The sequence below is a fragment of the Capricornis sumatraensis genome, chromosome 14 (assembly GCF_032405125.1).
Source record: "Capricornis sumatraensis isolate serow.1 chromosome 14, serow.2, whole genome shotgun sequence".
Taxonomy (NCBI): domain Eukaryota; kingdom Metazoa; phylum Chordata; class Mammalia; order Artiodactyla; family Bovidae; genus Capricornis; species Capricornis sumatraensis.
The window spans coordinates 76,925,641-76,948,503 of NC_091082.1; the positions used below are offsets into that span (position 1 = coordinate 76,925,641).

The 22,863-nt window shown below is 44.1% G+C and overlaps 1 pseudogene; it reads left to right on the top strand.

The window, feature by feature from the left end:
• The first annotated feature begins 708 nt into the window (after positions 1 to 708).
• LOC138090300 (charged multivesicular body protein 3-like) overlaps positions 709 to 22,863 on the top strand; it is a 63,591-nt pseudogene continuing 41,436 nt past the window's right edge.

Genomic DNA, 22,863 nt, shown 5'->3' on the forward strand with positions numbered 1-22,863 from the left:
TTATTCGTGGTGGAAGTTAAATTAAAAAGACTAGATCACATCCCCCAGGGAATTCCAGTGTAGAGTGGATAATTCCATCACTGCGTGACAAAGATAAAGGACATGCAGATAGGCATTTTATGAGTGCAAACAGATTCAATTTTTAAAAGTCAAGGTCATCATTAGGTAAAACGAAAGAAGCAAGAGAAAGCAAGGACAAGTAGAGATTTTTTTTTTTTTTAATTGGATGTAAAGTCTCCAGGAGAAGCAAATTCCTCTGGAAACAGCCCAGCCTGTGGCATTTCTTCTTTTTTCAAAGGCTGGTTTTGTTGGGTTTTTAACTGAGAGCCTCAGGATGGAAGGAGAAGCTATCTCCCCAGCACAGAGTTTTCCCCCTCTTTTCCAAAGGGAAGGCAGATTTGGGAAACTGGCACTGCCCCTACCCAGATGGCAGCCAGCAGCTGGCTCTGGCAAGGGCAAGTTCTCACTCCCGGCTGCTGGCTGCCCAGCCCCTCCCGTTTCCCCAGCAAGGCCGGGCCATTAGGAAGGAGAGAATGTGAGAGCCCTGCCATGCCAGCGGCTCCTCACCACCCTGACCCGGCTTCCCTGGCTCTGGCACCCGGGCCCACAGCCGGGGAGCCGGGGAGCGAACCCAGAGGCACCAGCCAGCAGCCTCAGCCTCCCAATTCCCACTTCAGCTGCTGACTTGGCCCCGTGCTGAACCGCACGATGGCCGCTGACATCCATGGGGCCGTAGCGCGAGGGACAAAGAGTGACAGTGACTTCAGCGCGTGGCCTGGCCACAGCACCGCTGGCTGGTTGGGTACCAGGGCTCAGATGATCAGCCTGGTGGCCCGTGGCTGCCCCTGTCCCGAACCAGACACCACCCCGTCACTCCCCAGGTCGCACCTGCCCCAGGGGCTTCACCCAAGGCACATTGTTCTTTTTCCCGTCTTTTCTTCCTTCTCCTTCCTCCTCCTCTCTCTTTCTTCCTTGCGTTCCCATCTCCTCGCCTCTTTGCCCCTCTTTTCTCTTCCATTCTTCCCTCTCCTCCAACCCCTCTCTCTTCAGAGTGTCTTTCTCCTACATCCTTCCTTTCCTCCTCTTTACTTTACTCTTCAAACACGTATTGGCTACACCTTCTCTATCGGCCCCTCTGCTAGACTCTGGCAGCTCACAGATACCGTATACTTGGCCCTGCCCCTGACATCTGTACACGAGGTGAGTCTATGACAGCTGATGAGCACAGAGTGTGTGAAGTACCAAACATGCGCTGACTCGGACAACAGAGGAAAGGATCACTGGTTTCTGCCTGACCCACTTTGGGGAAAGGTTTGCTGAGGAGCTGCCGTTTTTCAGTTCGATTGCTTACTCGGCTTTGTATGTTCCTGAGGAAGGATATAGATTTCCAAGTCTGGTCGGAAAAATGGAAGCTTTGACTTTTGTTTCAGTTTCTGTTTATGACTTCAGATTCCACGGCTTTGAATTTTCATCAAATCCAGTTTATCTGTTTTATTTTTCCTTTGATGGATAGTACTTTTGCTATCGTATCAAAGAGCTTTTTTGCAACTAGCCCAATATTGTAAAGATTTTCTGCTGTATTTTCTTTTAGAAATTTCATAAATTTGCAATTACATTTACAGTCTATGAACCATTTTGAATTAATTTTTGTATATAGTAGGTATAGAGGGTGTTTTTGGTTTTGTTTTGTTTTGCGTCGCCGTCGTTGAGTCGCTAAATCGTGCCCGACTCTTTGCGACTCCGTGGACCGTAACTCACCAGGCTCCTGCATCCATGGAATTCTCCAGGCAAGAATACTGGAGTGGGTTGCCATTTCCTTCTCCATTGTTTTTTTTTGCATGTTGACATCCAATTCTTCTGGTACCATTTCCTGAAAAGACTATCCCTTCCCTATTGAATTGCCTTTGCATCTTTTCAAAGGTAAGTTGACTATATTTGTGTGGGTCCACTGGTGGATTCTTCGAGAGCATTTTAATGTCCAGTGTGTTATTGAACACATTCTGTCTCTGTGTCCTTGTCTCAAAATAAATGCATTCCTACTGTGTAAATAGCACCCTATGCAGGAACTAGAGTTACTACTTGACTGGGCAAAAGAAAAGAAGTTTGGGCAAATACAGATTAGAATTCACTCGGCCCCTGATTGCAGCATGACTTTTGAGTTTTGGACTTTCTGATCTTAAAGAAATACAAGTGGGACTCGATAAGAAGTGTCATGAAGATTAATGAGGGACATGGCTAGGAGAGGACCTTGGATTTGCCTCATCTGCATCCAGATATTTGTTTAATTCCCTCTGTTTCCTTTTGCAGTGAAAATATTGGGAGGTGGCATGACCGTGAAATGAGAATAATTATATTGTTAGACTATGAGCACTTTCAAGGAAGGCCTGTCTTCTTTTGTAAAAAGCGAAACACTTCTGTTGCCCCTTCAGTAGGCAGTAAACAGGTCCTCAGTATCTCTTGTTTATCTTCTGCTGCATCAAGTCAAATACAAAGATTACTCAGAAAATGTGTTTAATGTTTTAGTCCCCGTGACATTCCGTTGGCTTTCCTTTACCAATAGAATTAGTCTTTTACAATTTTGGAATGAAAAGTATGCCAAATGGTGTCTTCATATTGCTTAACTGCTCTCCACCCATGCCACTCATTTCTGATTTTTCATGGCTTTAAGCCACCATCTGCAGAAAGGGTGGGAAGGACACATGTAAGGTCATTGTGTCCTGCCCTCCAGCCTCAGGCCTGGCTGCACATGGGCTACGAATGTTTCTATCTTTCTCTGAAAGGTTTTCAGAGCTTCCTGCTCATCTTCAGAGGTCTCATCTTCAGGGTAGGCCACCAGCTCTTTCTTACCTCCAAGGATCGTGTTCGTGGTTGATGGGCAAGGAAACTTCATTCCTACCAGTCACCCTGGACAGCTTGTACTATGATATTGTTTTGTGACTTTGACCAACTTTGCTTTCTTTTCTTTTATAAATCATTCAAACACTTCAAGTCCAAATACTAACACTGGGGACAGCTTGTGATTAACCTCTCTCTTCTCCAAGAAGTAACCGGCGTCAGTGATTCTTCCTTCTAAAATTGCTTAACCAGTTTTTAATACACCAAAAAGACTTTTGCCCAGAGCCCTCTGGCCATCTATTTTCCTTAATGGTCTTTTATGGGGGACCTTATCAAAAGCTTGCAAAGAAATCCGAGTAAATTATGTTCCTTGGTTCACCTTTACCTAGTATTTCATTAACTTTTTCAAAAACAATATGACATAGTTTTCAACATAATTAAAGGGGTTGGGAAAAAGGGAACTTTAACTACCGCCTGACAGTTTCCGTAGTTGCCTACGAGAGCTGGGTCACTGCTCATATTCTGCCTCTGCTTAAGGACACTAATTCATTTCCCAGGCTGTCTGGCGAGGTCAGCCACTAGTTCAAGGTGGAAATGACAAGTTTTTAGGCTTTCAAGTGTGCAGTACTCAGCTCTCCAGAGAGCATGAAGGAAGGAAACCACAAGTTTATCCAGGTCTGGCCCAGAGAAAGAGGAAATGATGGGACGAACCAAGACGAAGGCAGGGGCGGTGTCTCGGTGGAAGGGGGAGCCAGCCCCGGAGGGCTCAGACAGTCCCAAATCGCTCTTTATTCTCTGTATGGGAAAAAGGAAGGGCTGATCGTGGCATTTGGGAAAACTTTCAGTGTTCCAGGGGAGGTGTGTAAGGCTAGAATGCAACGGTGGGCAGAGGCTGGTCAAATGAGGAGCAAAGGGTTAGAAACCAGCTCACACAACGGCTGGTAGCAGAATTTAAAAGGATGCTAATCATCGTCATCATAACTGCAGTGTATTTACTGAGTGTCTCCTATGTGCAAGTGTGTGCCTGGCATGCGCAAATGCCTCTTGCATTTACGCTTAATAACCTGGAAGGGTAGATATCATTATCCTCACTTACAAACGAGAAAAATAAGGCACAGGGAACTGAAAGGATCTGAAGGTCACACAGTTAATAAATTATCAGATTTGGGAGGCTACCTTCTCGCCCTAATTCTGAAGTACATAGATTTTCACGATGCTAGCTACTCAATTTTTAGCCAATTTAGTACCAAATTCTCCCATAAGTCAAATATTCTAGTTAACAAAATGTTCTAGACATTCTAAGTATGAATTAGCAGTTTTCATAAAATAGGAATCATTACTCAATGGTTAAAAAGCAGCCACTATTTAATTTGTATGAGTGATCCGCAAAAGCATTTAAGGTTTATAGTCCTCAAAGCATCTTTATGAACCTCCATTTTTACTGGTCTGAGAATTTGGAAGTACTTGTGTACAGAGGGCTCTGGCTGACAAAATGCTAGTAAAATTGGCTTTTTCTGTAGAAAGGAACTAGCAAAGAAAAGCAGAGAAGCTTCCGTTTCTTTCTGGCTTACTTCTTGGTTTCCACTGGCTCAGGGCCTATTTTTCCTTATGTCCAAAGGAATGGGCCATTTTTAGTCTTTCCCCCAACTTCAGAAAGCCCACCATAATTGTCCTACCACGTGCTTCATCCATTCTCCCCAGGATGTGATGCCTTCGTATGAAACTGCATTTTTAAAGTGTGTTTTGGAGACCTGCAATCTCTCCCCGGGTGGCCCTGCAGGCTGCTGTGTTCCAGGGATCAAGACGCCTTACCTTCGGGTCCTGCACGCTTCTTTCAGTGTCTAGGGGAACATGTGGGTGTCTGAAGGCACCTGGGCCAGGCTGAGGGGCCCAGCCACTAGGTGCCACGCTCCTGACTTCTCAAGACAATGACCCTTCAGACCAGGAGCCTGAGAAGCTGAGAATCCAAAGAAATGATTTGGGTGTTTCTTTAAACAATGAATGTGCTAATTGGAGGGACTGCAAACATAGCGATCAGAGAGAAAAAAATACATCCTTCCATCTGGCACCAAAACTGGGAACTTGGGTGGGAAAAGCAAGTCCCCCATCTTAAGAGGGAAGATAGCCTGTGCTGCTGGTCTTCAGTAAGGTCTGATAAAGTCCAAGGTTGGTGCTTTGAAGTTGCAGAGTCCATTTCCAGAGAACAGGAGGCATCAGCTCTGTCCCCTGGGTGTGCAGCCCTTAGGCAGGTGTCTGTGTGACCTGCTGGGCAGAGGGGCGGAGTCCCTGGACCATGTGGGCAAGCAGCAAGTGTCCTGCCTTAGTCACGCAACCGCATGCCAGTTCTAGCTCTGACCTTCTAGGCTCGGTGACCTTGGACAAATAGATTTTGATTTATTCATCAGTCTCAGTTTCCTCATCAGGAACATGGGGACAATGATGGTTTGAGGAGTATGAAAAATAGTGAGTGTGTGTAAAGTGCCTGACAACGCATGGCCTATGATGTCTTTCTTATAAATTTCTGTCCTGTTATCTTTCTAAATGCCACATAAAGATTCACCGCACAGCTAATGTGAGCAACTTTGTGTTCTCTATAATCTCTCTGCAGATGATAAGGAAATAGCATTTCTTGGATGAAGATGTAGTGACTAAATCCCACCCCCTCTTTGGACTTATGATGTGAGAAACTTTTTAGTAATTTACTAATAGATGAAAAATCTTACAAAGCTATACAAGCTAAATGACATTACGCTTATTTCTATCCAAACTGCATTCTACGATTTAAAGCAGGGAGAGGGCCTCTGGGCATTTTGACCAGTGACTTCGCATTATTAATACAGTCTGGGGTTAAAAATCACATGCATTACACTTAGCTGAGTTAAAAGCATAGAGCATTTCATATTTTCAATGTAATCTCTCATCTTGCTCTTACCTCTTATCTCTCTCTCATAGGGAAGTGAAGAGAGACTTCTTGTTGACAACTAAAGACAGCCCCATCTCTTTTAACATCAGCCTCTCTGGGGTAGGAGCCCAGTCTTCTGGCATTCACTTCTTTCCTCCTACTTGTCAGCTGGGTAGCCTCTTGGCCTGGGAGGAGACTTATCTACTCCCATGGGGGTGAGGGTGGGGAAGGGGACCTTGGCTGGGCTTGTTACCTCTGATTCCTGGCTGCTTTTTGCTGTAGGATGACTGGTCCATTTCCTGGGCACCTTGGGCTGGTAGGCCCAGAGAAGTGGCTCGTTTGCCTGGTCTTCTGGGGTCTGTGTTTAATCCCACCCATGGTCCCGGCCATTGGCCTCTGGAGGTGGAGACCTTGTACTCCGTGGCCGTCTCGCTCTAACTCCAGGCCCCTGCACAACCTCTGCCCTCTCAGTACCGTGGTATCCTCCCGCTGGAATATATGGAAACTTCCAGATTCCGTGTGTACCAAGTGAAGGCCTTGAGAGGTCAGAAGCTCTACTTTAAAGGCACCTAAACAGCACCTCCAGCCGAGGTGACCTGCCTGGCAATGGTACCATATTGCTGAAGTTTCAGTGTAAGTGCAGGCTTCTAGAAGGAGGGGTGTTGGGATTGACACCCTCCTGGTACATTCACAGGAAAGCAGAGAGCGAGTCCCACTGCTCTGGGGGACCCCTAGTGTGGGCAGCATGGGTGGGCAGGCACACGCTTAACTGGCTATTCCTTTTTTCCTTGTTTTTTCCATTTCTTCCTCGTCCTAGTTCCTGGACAACTTTCAACTTTCACTCCAGACAGGTGAAAATGCCCCTTATGTCATATTCTAAATTCTCTATATGTATAAACTTCTATACAGTCATTCAGTGTATTGGTGTGCTTACATAAAGAGAATTTTTGAAGTTTAGAAATCCCTTTTTCTTGAAGCTTAGTTTTCAAGATTAGCATTTGATTAAGCCCTCAAAAATAGTAACTTGCCAGTACAAAGCTGAGCAATGACTTCCTTTTTTCCAGCAGATATTTACTCATCACTTGAAGATTGACAAACATTGATTGGATGGATAGAAACCATAAGGACTCACAGTTTAAAGGAAAAGGGAGATTATTTCACTTTAAAAAATGATATCTGATTATGCTACCTTGGTTATAGACTGTGTAAGTGAGTTTATGGATAGCATTGGGGAAGGAAGGTCCTTGGCTGAAGGGCCTGTCAAAGCTATTACTAGTGTATTACCAGTTTGTGCTGAGGCTGGGAAGTGGCACTTAGACTATGCCTATGCTGAAACTTCCAAAGGTGGGACTTTGCTGTGCTGCCTGCCTTTTCTGCTATGTCTCACCTTTAGAAGCATCTGCTAATTTCCTTACCTTAAGGATTCATATAAACTCATTGTTAGAGTTGATTAGCAGTCTTCTTTGTCTTTGTTTTTAGGAGGTGACTTTCTACTCACTTTGCTTGATTTGAAGAAAACAAGAAGCTGCAGTCCCTTGCCAAGTAGAACTTAATCAGTACTTTACTGAATCCAATTCACAAATATTCATTGGGTGCCTATGTCCCAAGCCACCATTCCGGGCACTTGGCATGTCTCTGTTATAGTACCAAGTACAGATGAGTAGAAAAAGAGGACATTGCAGGAGAAGGGGAATAGAAAGTCAGGGATTCATTGCCTTAGAAAAGCACCAAACACACCTTACATCATCAAAATCATGATGATGCACGATTTTGCCTCTCTGCAAAAGTTTTGTGGTTAGTGAAACCTGTTATGCATGCATGCTAAGTCACTTCAGTCGTGTCCATCTATTTGCAACTCTATGGACTGTAGCCTACCAGGCTCCTCTGTCCATGGGATTCTCCAGGCAAGAATACTGGAGGGGGTTGTCATGCCTTCCACCAGGGGATCTTCCCGACCCAGGGATTGAACCAGCATCTCTTACATTAAATTACATTACCTGCATCTCCTGCATTGGCAGATGAGTTCTTTACAACTAGCACCACCTGGGAACCCCAGAATATGTTAGAGCCACATCCATATCAGTACCCTCTGGAAATACAACAGATCTTCAATAACTGGAATATTGTTCTTTTTAATTCATAAAATGAAGTATCATTTTACTTAGAATGAATTTGTAGCACTGGTGATAAAGTTCATTTATCTTCTTCAATTGCTTTTCTCTCCAGTCTGGCTGATCTCCTCAGCATTTTCTACTTTACCAAGTTTTGTGCTAAAATGTTTCCCCTGCCCTGACCATCTGCAGCTTGGTGACCTCCAAACTCATGGGGTTACCTTCTTCATAGAGACGTCTTTGGCTCCTCCAGCCAATGCTGACATGAGTTCTCTCTCTGAATCTCTGTCATATCTCTAGTTCAATTCACATAGTTGGCCTCAACACAAGATTGATGGCAGGATCTAGGTCTTAAATTTTCTTTGCATTTTCTATAATGCCTAGAAAATTATATACAGATCGGCCTAAATAAATGTGTAGGTAGGTATATACTTATTGAGTACTTTTAGGGATGATGGCAAAATAGTTAATACCTAGTACAGCATGAACACTGACCATTGAGAGTACTCTGACCAATTCATATTGTCTGAATATCAGCCACACTCACACACACACACACATATATGGAATACTTACCATATTACATGGAGTGCATACATTACCTTCCATTTCATAGAAGAGAGATGAGGGAACCGAGTTTCAGAGAAGCTCAGTACTTGCTCGGGACCCACAACCAATGGAAGACCCTAGGTTTGTTCACCCAGCACCTGCGTTCTTTCCACTGAGCTGCCATGCTGATTACTACTTGGTGGTGGGTCAGGTCCTCTCTCTCCCTGGGCTGAGTTGTGCCTTTCAGAGGAGAGGGAATTGGGTGACTGTCCAGTCTGCCTAGAGCACACAGACGATCAGCTCACTTAGACTGAGCCGTCAGCACTGTGGGGACCTGCATGGTCATGCTTAACATTTACGGCCAGTTTGCATGCTGTTTCGCCTGTGTTGTGAAGATTTGGTCAGAGGCAGTTATTTTACAAAGCCAGAGATCTGGTGGCTTGTGCGATGATTCTTAGCAGGTCCCTTCAAATCTCTCAGTATTTCCATTTTATCTTGTTTCAGTTCAGTTCAGTTCAGTCGCTCAGTCGTGTCTGACTCTTTGCGACCCCATGAATCGCAGCACGCCAGGCCTCCCTGTCCATCACCAACTCCTGGAGTTCACTCAGACTCACGTCCATCGAGTCAGTGATGCCATCCAGCCATCTCATCCTGTCGTCCCCTTCTCCTCCTGCCCCCAATCCCTCCCAGCATCAGAGTCTTTTCCAATGAGTCGACTCTTTGCATGAGGTGTCCAAAGTACTGGAGTTTCAGCTTTAGTATCATTCCTTCCAAAGAAATTCCAGGGCTGATCTCTTTCAGAATGGATTGGTTGGATCTCCTTTATCTTGTTTAAGTGGTAAAATATTGTACTTGCCCTAAATTTCTCATAAATTATCTTAAAATCTTTAATCTGCATTTTTAATATAAAAATTAAATGTCATTATTATCCAATAATCTAATTGGTAATTAAGAAAACATAGGTCATCCCTTCTTAGTTTGGCCAGTCAGTAGTGAAAAGTGAAGTGAATGATACTTTCTATTACAGGATTGAGAGCCATAAGCTCCTCAGTCCCATCCCATTTCCTGTTCCTGAGCACACAGGATCACTTCTCCTTGTTGGCTTGGGGTCATGTGACAGGGCTCTGGCCAAAACAGTTAAGACTGAAGGATATAAGCCACCTCTAGTTCTGCCCCTTAAAAGCATGTTCTGGCTTTTGCGTTCCCATCCACAGTGAGTTTAGATGCCTCTGATTTGTGATTGCAACATCACGAAAGGGAAGGAGTTTGGGTTCCTGAATATCCACTTGGAAGAGAGTCTCCAAAGAGAGCTGCCAGACTTTCCCTGGACAGTGACATGAGGGAGAAATACACCTAGCGGCGTGAGACCACTGAGGTTGTCATTATAGCAACCGGTATGTGTTGCTCTGATACAGAGATTGGTACTGGAAGTGTGGTACTGGCATAACTAAATTGCATTCCTTGACTGTTACACTAGCCTAAGTGTGTTATCACTCATTTAGGAATTCAGCAACAGGCTGAAAAGAAGCTAATACCAGAATCTGGAAAGATGGAAATTCAGTTTATGCTGTGACAAATTTGGTAGAGTTATTGCCTCCTATTGATTAGAAGGTAGTCACATCACAGTTTTTATCATGAGGGTAAATGGTTAGAAAACAGAATCCTAGCAGTGTTTCGGGCTTATCTAGACTATATGATGACTCAGGAAAGAATTCATGAGTTTGCTAGCAAAAATAGAATCAGTTCAGTTCAGTTCAGTGGCTCAGTTGTGTCCGACTCTCTGCAACCCCATGAATCACAGCACTCTAAGCCTCCCTGTCCATCACCAACTCCCAGAGTTCACTCAGACTCATGTCCATCAAGTCGGCGATACCATCCAGCCATCTCATCCTCTGTCGTCCCCTTCTCCTCCTGCCCCCAATCCCTCCAAGCCTCAGGGTCTTTTCCAATGAGTCAACTCTTCGCATGAGGTGGCCAAAGTATTGGAGTTTCAGCTTTAGCACCAGTCCTTCCAATGAACACCCAGGACTGATCTCCTTTAGAATGGACTGGTTGGATCTCCTTGCAGTCCAAGGGACTCTCAAGAGTCTTCTCCAACACCACAGTTCAAAAGCATCAATTCTTCGGCGCTCAGCTTTCTTCACAGTCCAACTCTCACATCCATACATGACCATTGGAAAAACCATAGCCTTGACTAGATGGACCCCTGTTGGCAAAGTAATATGTCTGCTTTTGAATATACTATCTAGGTTAGTCATAACTTTCCTTCCAGGGAGTAAGCGTCTTTTAATTTCATGGCTGCAATCACCATCTGCAGTGATTTTGAGGCCAAAAAAATAAAGTCTGCCACTGTTTCCACTGTTTCCCATCTATTTCCCATGAAGTGATGGGACCAGATGCCATGGTCTTCGTTTTCTGAATGTTGAGCTTTAAGCCAACTTTTTCTACTCTTCTCTTTCACTTTCATCAAGAGGCTTTTTAGTTCCTCTTCACTTTCTGCCATAAGGGTGGTGTCATCTGCATATCTGAGGTTATTGATATTTCTCCTGGAAGTCTTGATTTCAGCTTGTGCTTCTTCCAGCCCAGCAGTTCTCATGATGTACTCTGCATAGAAGTTAAATAAGCAGGGTGACAATATACAGCCTTGACGTACTCCTTTTCCTATTTGGAACCAGTCTGTTGTTCCATGTCCAGTTCTAACTGTTGCTTCCTGACCTGCATATAGGTTTCTGAAGAGGCAGTTCAGGGGTCTGGTATTCCCATGTCTTTCAGAATTTTCCACAGTTTATTGTGATCCACACAGTCAAAAATAGAATACAGAGTCCAAAAGTTAGGGCTGTAGGATTAGAAAAAAATAAGCCTACTTTAGACTCCAACAGTAAGACATGCTACCAGAATAATGTCTTTTGGTGACAAATATCGAGTAAATGTTCTCATGTGACATGTGAATGAAGTTGTTTGAGGCAAAAATAAAATCAGCAGTATGGCCTTCTCACCTATTGTTTTTGATAGCCTCAATGCATTTAGGTAATTATTTTGAGAGAGAAAATGGCATGGAGGGGAAGAAGCAAAAAGAAAAAGAAAAAAAAAGTAATTTGATAACAAGGTTTAAAAAATAACTCTGAGTGTGGTCACTGGCACAAGGACCTGACTGAAGCAAATATATCATATGTTTTCTAAGTTTAAAATTGCATTGCCAAAGAAAGCAGAGGCTTCAACTTGAAACGTTCTTGCCTGTTCAAGATTTAAAGCAATTCTCTAGCTGCCAACCCATTCCAGACTGAGTGGAAGTCAAGCTTTTGCAGGTGCACTGTTCGAAAGGAAGGGTGTCCCCACTAAGCCAATTTCAGATGTGTCCAAGAAGAACAAACAATGGAGTCCTTCCTAGAGCTATTCCACGCACATAGCCACCATGCCCAGAAGGTATGGGCTATACATGCTGACTCAGAGGGGCTCAGCTTGGCCGTGGACCATGATGTGGAGTGTTACCTATTATTTTCCTACATAAACAGATTATTTTCCTGTATTTTCCCCATTATTATAAATGGATTGTGATGATGGCGAAGTAGGGTGTAGATTACTTGTCTTTTTAATATGTAGGCTACCTACATAGGTCCTGCGTGTAGAACCTACCTAGAGGTCCTACATCAGACTTATGGAGAAGATGCTGCCCTCCTCAAGTGTTCTGGATATTGATATGGTGGTGGTGACTGGATGGGACTTTGCATTTTCCTCTGTGGGGTGAGGTGAGTGTGATCTGTGAGTAAGAGGAAAGTAAAATGAATATTTGATGTTCAGAAATTCAGACTATGGTAAAACTTTTAGTGATCACCATTTTTGATTCTCTTCTTGGACATGTGGGAAGTCTCTTCCGGGCCACCCTGAAGTTAAATGGGCCATGTGATCCCAAGGGCTGGCCAATGGAACGGGAGCAGAAGTGATGACTATTACTTTAAGGGCAAATGTGTTACAATCTCATGTGTCTTCTTTACATTTTCTCCCATCTAAATAGCTGCAAGCAAAGGACTCTAAGATGAAACTGTCACACGTACACGATGGAAGGAGCCCAACTGACAGCAGAAATTTCTAAGTAAGTAATAACTTTGTATTGAGGATAGCACTTATATTTGGAAATTGTGTTTTATAGCAGCTGCGTTGATCACCTTGACCAATACGCTATTCTAAACTGAAGACTAGATCATAAAGCTGGGAAAGCTCTCTATTTTTCTTGAAAGGAGTGAAATCATCCTCCTGCCCTGTCATCTTCATCACATTTGGTTCAAAAAGTCCTTTTTTAGGATTGTTCTGATAGATAGGAACAAGTCAGGATGTAGAATGTAAGAGAATTGGGACAAGTGGTTCAGAGCTAAAGTTTTCATCAGTGAAGGCATTGAAGGTCCACCCTTCACGGTGGTCCTTTTTCTGTGGCCTGGATAGCACACTGGGGCTTAGCATATCTTTCTATGGCAGGATAGCACATTTTTATACATAGGCATCTAGGACATGACAAAGCTATATAAAGCTCAGTCCATAACTGAACACCGTTGCCCAGGTCTTGGGATATGAGAACACCAGGTTAAATAAACCCATGGGCAGTTGTTTCTGGTGATGTCTTCCTCCTCATTTCCGGGTGTGGATTGCACTTGAAAACTCCAGCACAGCAATCACTCCTGACCTATCGGTGACACCCAGCAAGGCCATGCAGCAAGCGTGTGGATGCTGCTGGCATTCATAACTGGAAATAAGTCCCTAAAACACCCATTTTCTCATGGTGGTCCAGTATAGAACTGTGATCCAGGAATCTCTTTAAAACCCTCTTAAGCCTATTAAGATTATCATAATCTATAACCTTGCAAGGACACAAGTCCTGCATAGTCAGCTACTTTGTAACGTGGTATTTCCATGTCTTTGAGATCCTAAACCTGATTCGTCAAAGCGTGACTGCTCCTAGTGTTTTGAGATTGGGTAAAGCACTTCATTTTTATCTGCTGAGATCTTAAAAGGCTGTGACTGAGGTCTAGAGCTTTCTCTTTGTCATCTAGGACTATATGACAGTACCTCACCAAGTCACTACTCACGCATCTAGACAGTAAAGAAGCTCAGGCCAACAATACCCAGCCTAGAGACCTGGAGGACATCACAGCCCATCCAAGCCATCAGTAAATCCTGAAGCTTTAACCCTGGCCTCCTCCTCCCTCCACTCCCACCTCCAATTTACAATACCCTCTCTTTTAGGAGAAGGGTGGTGGAATTGCTTTGCATTGGAATTATTGGTATAAAGAGCTACCTTCTCATCTGAGTAATGCTAATTCATTCCCATCCATGGTCACTCACTACCTATTAGAAATATCCTGACAGCCTGCATCTCATTACCATCGCAGCAGGTCCAGCTCCCAAGAATAACCTTCTAAGGAGGATGAAATGTTCGCCAGTGGCATCTAATACCAGGGTATTCACATTCATATTTTTAGCAGTGTATATCAGTTAGCCCAACCTTTAGTGTACTCTATGTACTTTTAATAATCTCCATAAAAGCCTGATTTCCAATCCCTAGGCTCAAGCTGACAGTGTAAATAAAATCACCCAAATCCACAGGGTAAGAGAAATGAAAATGACAAGGATTAAAATTTGGTCAAACCTCTTTCTTTTTAAAAATTCTGCTTCCCTTCCAATTGGATCACGACCCTCTGTGTGCTCAGCTTAAGACCAGACGGTATGCTTTCACTTTTATTCCTCTGCAGCAGGCTTACAGTATTTAGTGACAGTCTGTAAAGAATGTGCGCTGGGTAGAGAGTTAATACCATAATCCCCTATCGTTGGGGTCAAATGCTGAATAGAGCAAAAGAATTAGAAAACATGTTACATACAATGGCAGGAAAAAATGCATCAGCATGCTGTTCTGCGAACACTAGCATCCTTCACCCGCAGGTAGTGGCCATGAGGTAACAGTGGATGAAGAGACGTGTACCTGAAGTCCAGTGTGTACACAGAAGCAGGGGTGGGAGACTTGAGCACAAGTCTTAATCCCCATATGAAAAGTGAAAGTGAAAGTGAAAATGAAGTCGCTCAGTCGTGCCTGACTCTTTGCGACCCCATGGACTGTAGCCTACCAGGCTCCTCTGTCCATGGGATTTTCCAGGCAATAGTACTGGAGTGGGGTGCCGTTGCCTTCTCCAGGGGATCTTCCCAACCCAGGGACTGAACCCAGGTCTCCCGCATTGTAGACAGATGCTTTGCTGTCTGAGCCACCAGGGAAGTCCCTAATCCCCATATACTCTGGGCCGTATTTGTCACCGTTTTTAATTGCTTCTCTCCCAGTACTTGCTCCGTGGTTAGTTGGTAAGTAACGCATGTGGGCACTAAATTGTTTCCCAGAGTTGAATGCTGATCTCTCCCTTTTCCCTCTTCAGCAGTGGGTGTGAATATTGTTCTCAAAGTGCTGCCATACATCTATCTCTGGAGAATTCTCTTAATGAACAAGTAGAAATTTGAGGCACCGAAGGCAAAAAGACTTGAACAGCCACTTTCCATTGTATCTTGGGAAAGTCAACTGAACTTCCTTGGAGTAAGATTACGAGCAAGTAAAAAACTTTATGTGGAAGTTCTATAAAGAGAAGTGAGTATGTGTGTCAGTGGTTTGGCCGTAAAGTGACAAGCTGGATTTATTTGAAACAATGTCCTTTGAAGTAGCAACTATTACAGATTCAGCATTTAAATTTCTAAAGTTTATTTTAAAATTGACACGTAGTAAATTTGGGGCTGTAGAGTTCTGTAGTTTTGACAAATGCAGAATTGTGTAAGCACTACCACAGTCAAGATACTTATACAAGATACCTAGGACAGTCAAATTCACAGAGTTAGAAAGTACACTGGCAGATGCCAGGGTGGCGGGTGGAGTGGTCAGAGTTGGGGGGGGTGCGGGCGATGGGGAGTTCGCGTTTAGTGGGGACAGGGTTTCAGTTTAGGAAGGTGAATAATTCAAGAGATGGGTGATGGTGAGAGTTGCCAGGCAATGTGAATGTACTTAGTGCCACTGAATTGTACAGTTAAATATGGTTAAAATATTGTGTTTTTACATTATGTGACTTGTACCACAATAATTCTTATGCACACAATATCACATATGTACAATGTATACATGTTGTATATGTTGACCAGAATGATAATCCTGATAATCCAGAAGCCATATATGTAACAAAATAACAAAGACAACATCATCTATGCATTGTGAATATACATATATACTTTAACATATATAAATAACTAGAGAGCCAACTTTTGTGCAGTAAGTGTAGAAACAATCACCTAACCTGCTATTGTATCAACATGAACAAAAGAGCTTATTAAACGCACATTGATCTGAATATTAACCTGGCTTCCCTGGTGGCTGACAGTAAAGAATATGCTTGCAATGTAGGAGACCTGGGTTAGATTCCTGGGTCTGGAAGATCTCCTGGAAAAGGGAATGGCCTTGTCTAGAGAATTCCATGGACAGAGGAGCCTGGTGGGTTATAGTCCATGGGGTCACAAAGAGTCAGACACGGACACGACTGAGTGACTGAAACACAAAACGCACTGGAGATGGAGAAACTTTGACTTAAAATTTTAAAATCTCATGACAACTGTAACTAGAGACACGGCACTCTACGCACTGCAAGTGTATCTTTAAACTCAAAGAGAGATGAGGTTGTAAGAAGTAGGGAAAAGATTGTGTTTATGCGTGTGTGTACATGTGCATCTGTGAGATTACATTACAAATCCGTTAGCACCTTAGACTGGTGAAAATTGACTTGTTTTTGCATATGACCAATCCCGTGTGTTTATGCAGAAGATAAGATGGTTAGATAGCATCGCCAACTCAATGGACATGAATCTGAGCAAACCCTGGCAGATAGTGAAGGACAGGGAAGCCTGGCATGCTGCAGCCCATGGGGTTGCAGAGTCGGACATGACTTGGTGACTGAACAACAAATATGACTAAATGAGCAAAAGCTCATGGCCTTAAGGAGAAAACCGTTAGAAAAAGTATTGTTATTATGTTTGGCACGTTGTACAGCTTGTGGATTCTTAGTTCCCCAATCAGGGATCAAACTTGGGTCCATAGCAGTGAAAGCACCATGTCCTAGTCCCTAGACAACCAGGGAAGTCCCTAGAAAGATGATTAACTAGGGTTTTAGCATTATGTTTGTGAGGACAATCTTTTCTTCACTTAAGTAAGATACCATCACTCATATGAAAACATAAGGTTTGATTTCACCAGGAAGTATAAGACGTATTATGAGTAATTCAGCATATCGTCTCGTTCCTGCAAGGTATACTGACCAAATTACTAAAAGGATCTAATTTCAAGCAAACAAATCACTGTTGTTTAATAAAAGGAATATCCTTAATTTTATGTTTTATCTTTACCCCCACAGTAAGCCTCTCAACCTTCTTTACTGGTTCCTCCTCATCTAGATGGTATTCTTTTCCTCATACTTCACTCATATTCACAGGGAAATCATTTATGCCTAAGATTAGTCATTGATCTACGCCTCCAACCCAGGTTTCCCTCATGAGTTCTGCATGTTCCAGCTTTCTACTTGATCTCCCTCCCTGGATATCCCACAAACCCAAACTTAAATGGTCCAACATGGACCTCAGTATCTGTCAAACCAAATGGTTCCCCCTCCATAGAATTTTCCATACACTTCGATGAGCTCTTATCTCACTTCCTGTTTCTTTCACAGGACTGCAGGCAATGAGCATGTGTCTTTTCCCCAGTGCCTGGCATGGTGCCTGGCATCTGGGAGGCATTTATAAATATTTGTGGAAGGAATGAGTGCATATGACACTCATATGCATATAAATAGAAATTTATTTCCACCTCAGACCCCAATGTTTATGAATAGTTTTTAAATGGATGAGTAGCTCTGATACACATATAGATATAAGCATTCATTCCCACACCAACCACCAACTACCGTATTCTACATAATGTCTAGAGATCAAATAAAGTCTGCTTTGTGCAGCAAGGAAATTAATTAGCACATTTCAGTTTCTCTCCTATTCTCTTTTCTCATTGAAATCATATTCTTTTTTATTCAACATTATAACAAGCATTTTTCCGTTTCTTAAAAAGGCTCAGACATTACTTCCGCCAATTGAATTAATACTACCTCAGAAAGAAGTTCGTGCCGTGCACTGGAAGTTCAGTTGGAAGCATCACTTGGAAGCATCAGCACCTGGAAGCGAGCACCTCCTCTAGAAGCAACTCCTCTTCAGCGTCTGTGTTCTACAAAGCATGGCCTCCGGACCAGCAGCATCGGCCGCATCTAGAAACTTGTTGAAAATTCTTGGTCTCCACCCCCTCGTTTCTGCATCAGAGATGCTGGTGTGGAGCCTGAGATGTGTACTTTAACAGGCTCTCCAGGTGATAGAAGTTTGAGAACTATGGTTAAACACTCTTCTGTGAACCGTATACTTGCAACATGCGAATCTTGCTGCGTGAATTCACTTTCCACTCACCCTCATCAGTTCCATATCATATTCATACTGAAAAAAAGCCTTCTATATTTGGCAATAAGTCTTTAAAACAAGGCCTAGTTTCTTGCTGTACATAAAACATAAATAAATAGAAGTACAGTATAAGGCAGTATTTTTTAAACTTAGTTTTAGGAACAGAAATTTGCTTCAAATGAAGTATTGTGCAAAAGTCATGTGTGTGTGTGTGTGTGTGTGTGTGTGTGTGTGTGTGTGTGTGTGTGTAGGGGAGACAACAAGGAATGACTATGTTTGAACATGGTTGAAGGGGTTGGGAAATCAGAATCTGCTCACTGGACTGGGCTTTCTTCCACCCTTTTCTCCAGGATGCCTCCAGGGAACCCAATCTGAAAACCTCCGAGAAGGTGGAAAGGGAGTGAGGTGGGAGTCAGGAGACCTGGTCTCTGTTTTATTTCTTTGGGTCATTCATTAATAATGCATCTCTGAGCCACATGTTCCTTATCTGAAAATAAGTAACCTAAAATTTCCCTTCCAGCTTGAAGTTTCTTCTTTCTCTCACTTATTGGCTAGCTTTTTGTAGAAAAAGATCCGAGCTATTTTGCAAGTTCTCCTTTCCTTGGAGACTCAGGCAGACATGTTGGCTATGCCATTTGCAAGTCCCCTGTCTTTTCTTTCAGTGTCAACCAACAGGCATTAATAAATAGACAGGCACCTGGCCAGGCACACTGGTGCTTTTGAACTGTGGTGTCGGAGAAGACTATTGAGAGTCCTTTGGACTGCAAGGAGATCCAACCAGTCCATCCTAAAGACATCAGTCCCGAATATTCATTGGAAGGACTGATGCTGAAGCTGAAGCTGAAGCTCCAATACTTTGGCCACCTGATGCAAAGAACTGACTCATTGGAAAAGACCCTGATGTTGGGAAAGACTGAAGGCAGGAGGAGAAGGGACAACAGAGGATAAGATGGCTGGATGACATCACTGATGCAATGGCCATGAGTTTGAGCAAGCTCCGGGAGTTGGTGATGGACAGGGAAGCCTGGCGTGCTGCAGTTCATAGGGTTGCAAAGAGTCACACATGACTGAGTGACTGAACTGAACTGAGGCAGGCACCATTTGGAGTGCCATGAAAAGAAATCTCCCACTAAATTCCCATTAGCACTGAACAGATTTTCAACCCCAGCATTTGACTGGGACTATGGCCTGATGATAACTAAGCCTGCTGGCTTAGTGGTAAAGAATCCACCTGCAATGCAGGAGACCTGGGTTTAATCCTTGGGTCGGGAAGATCCTCTGGAGAAGGAAATGGCAACCCACTCCAGTATTCTTGCGTGGAGAATCCCATGGATGGAGGAGCCTGCTGGGCTATAGTCCGTGGCATCACAAAGAGTCAGACTCAACTGAATGAGCACGCACAGGCCGATGCTGTGGGGATATGAGAAGGTTTCAGGGGGCAGCAGCACACAGTGGCATTGGCCTTTTCTGCAGCCTCCTCCTCACGTTCTTTCCCCTCAAGGGTCATGAGTATCACTTTCCGTCTCCTTCCTGCAGGGACCTCTGCATTTTCTGCATTTCCATCTTCTGTTTCTCCCTGACTTTTTCTTCTTATCAGTTCCCGTGACTCTGCTGAGGCCACTATTACTTTTTTATTGGCTGTGGTGGGTCTTCGCAGCTGCACAGGCTTTTCTCTAGTGGCGAGCGGGAGCTCCTCCTAGTTGCGGCGCACGGGTTTCTCATTGCGGTGGCTTCGCTTGCCGCAGAGCCCAGGCGCCAGGGTGCGCGGGCTTCCGTAGTCGCGGCTCCCGGGCTCCAGAGCACAGCCTCAGTAGTTGTGCTGCAAGAGCTTAGTTGCTCCATGGCATGTGGGATCTTCCCAGATCAGGCATCAGACCCATGTCTCCTGCACTGGCAGGCGGCTTCGTTACTACTGAGCCACCAGGGAAGGCCGAGGCCGCTTCTCAGAGACATCTCTAAGCCTGCTGGTGGCCGTCAGAGGGAAGGTGGGAGAGAGCCCAGGTCAGAACTGTGTTATCCCATTGCTGTGGACTGAATGCTTATCTTCCTCTCCTGCCACCCCTTTCCGATTCACATGTTGAAACCTAAGGTCTAACGTGATGGTATTTGAAGTGAAGCCTTTGGGAGGTGATTGGTCATGAGGACAGAGCCCCATCGGAGGGATTCCTGCCGTTGTAAAGGAGGCTCCAGAGAGACCCTTCTGCCGTGAACGTGCAGAGGACAGCCATGTGTGAATCAGGAGGCCAGCCAGTCGCCAGAACTGGGAGAAATCAACTGTCATCCGTAAGTCACCCCATCTATGGTATTTTTATAGCCAGAACAGACTAAGACGGCTATCCTTATGTAAAACAGTTGCATCTGTATGTGTGTGTGTGTGTGTGTGTGTGTGTGTGTGAGTGAGTGTGTGGAGGGTAGCAGTAGTGGGGAAGTGGGGGAACCTGAGGGGCAAGTTGAGCGTGATCTTACACTTTTGGCACTTTGCTCCCATAAAGTCTCCTCTGAAGCCTCTGGAAAGAAGGTCATTGAGACCGTGGCACCTCAAATGGCAAGAAGCATATTCTCTGAGATGCAGAGACCTTGCTCTAGCAGAGACACATTTCTGATGTGTCAGAGGTTTTGACAGAAATACCAGACGCTCTTTAATTAAATTTGTGGACCAAAAATGGCCTGGCAGAAAAAGCACACTGATAAAAATCTCTGTTATACCTTATATTTTACATTAGACTGTACTAGTTATGCACATGTAATTATTTTTTCAAGTGGGGTTTTTAAAACGCAATCTACACATCTATGTTTTTGTGTGCTTTCATCATATGGAGAACTAAAGCGTCGACTGCTTGGCTGGGGCAGCTGGCAGTGTTACCCAGCCCCTTTTTTCCTCTCCAGTGTTTTTAGCATCCCCTCAAGCTTTAGGCTCTGTGTCTTCTGCATGTAAATGGGAGCCAGTCTCACCCATCTTTTCCTTTGTATCCCCTTTACCGTCTGGTCGCCTTCTCTTTTCCTCTCAGTCAAGTTCATTGAGACAAGAGTTAATGCTTATGGTCTACAACGAGGCCCCTGCCTTTTTCCTCACAATTACTCACGATTCCTCCAGCTTCCAATTGCCCCTCGACTTCCATCCGCACTCTGCTGGAGCTGCTCTTGCTAAGTTACCCATCTCAAATCCCCTGACAACTTATCTGTCACTGTTACACTTGACTTCTATGAGAAAACTCCATCATTTCCTTCTTGACGTCTTCCTCCTTCAGAGTCCAAGCCTCTCTTTCTCCTAGTTTTCCTCAGAGCTCGTGAATCCATTCTTCTCAGCCTATGCTGGTCCTCCCTGAGGATCTGTCTTATGCCCTCAGCTTTTCTAGGCTACTTACTCCTCCTGAGCAAAACCATCCACACCCGAGGGATTCAGCCCTCACCTGTGTGCCAATAGTATCCAAAGCAATACCTTCAGCCCAGATCTGCCCCTCGTGAGCTCTCAACATTCATTTTAGACTGTCTCCATTTAATAGTGACCTTAAATTAAAATTATCATCTTAACTTTTAAACTCTGCTCCTTTTGCCCGGTGAATATCACCATCCAGCCACCCAAGTAAGAAACCGAGATTCATCGTAGACTTGCCTACATTCAATCAATCAAATCCTCCCAGTATGGCAACCCTCTCTAATCTCTCTACAGCTGTCATCACTGCTGCCTGGGTTTGAGTTCAGGTAGTGTTCACGTATCACCTGGGCAGGTGCCTTCTGGGTTCCCTGCCCTTAGTTTCTCATAAATTATCTACAAATCACCTTCAATCCATCCTCCAGATGATCGTTGCAGAACAGTGTCATTCAATATGGTAGCCACTAGCCACTTAGAGCTATTTATGTTTAAATAAAACTAAGTGAAACTGGAAAATTTAGCTCCTCAGTTACCCTGGCTACATTGTAAGTGCTCAGCAGTCCACGTGGCTCATGGTGGCCCCTTGAAGAGTGCAGATACAGAGTATTTGCCTCATTGCAGAAAGTTCTATCGGATAGTGCTGTTCTAGAACATGATTGTGTCATACCCCCAACTTGGTTCCCAAGTGATTTCACACATCCCTCAGATTACATTCCAGAATCCTTTAGCATGGCATGTAGGACCTTGCCCTCCAGTCCACTCTCCCTTTCATTGTCTCCTGAGCTTGAAACCTATGCTTCCATCGTATCAGGCCCCAGCCCCTGTCCCCATGCTTTTGGTTATGCTGTTTCTTCCACTTGGAAGGGCTGCCTTCCTTTGTCCCTTTAAAACTCCTGTGTATGTTTCAAACTCAATTCAAGCACTATTCTCTCGCTGAGGCTTTTCCTTGATTTCTAGGCAGAGTTTAGACTCCCCTTTGTATAACTTTCCCTGGCAGCTTATACTATTATGATACTCCTTGTTTTGTTTTGTTTTTAAAATCTATTGATTCACTGTTGAAAGCTGAATAATGACTCCCATCCCAAGACACTGACATCCTCATCTCCCAAACTGATGAATATCATTACCTTACATGGTAAGAGGAACTTTGCATATGACTGAATTGTAGCACGGGAGATGGGGAGATTATTATGATTATCCAGAGAGGCTTTATGATATAATCACAGAGGTCTTTATAAAAAGGGTACAGGAGTGTTATAGCTAGAGATCTAGAGAGAAGAAGGATATAGGATGATAGAAGCAGAGTTTTGGAGAAGGAAATGGCAACCCACTCCAGTAGTCTTGCCTGGAGAATCCCATGCACAGAGGAGCCTGGTGGGCTACAGTCCAGAGGGTCGCACAGAGTCGGACACGACTGAAGAGACTTAGCAGAAGCAGCAGCAGAGTTTAGAGTGATGTGAAGAGAGAGGAAAGGGCTGCAAGTCAAGGAACGCAGGTGGCCCCTGGAAGCTGGAAGGGACAAGGAAACGGGTCCTTGCTTGGAACCCCCAGAATGCAACCTGTTGACCCACTTTAGACTTCTGACTTCTAGAGCT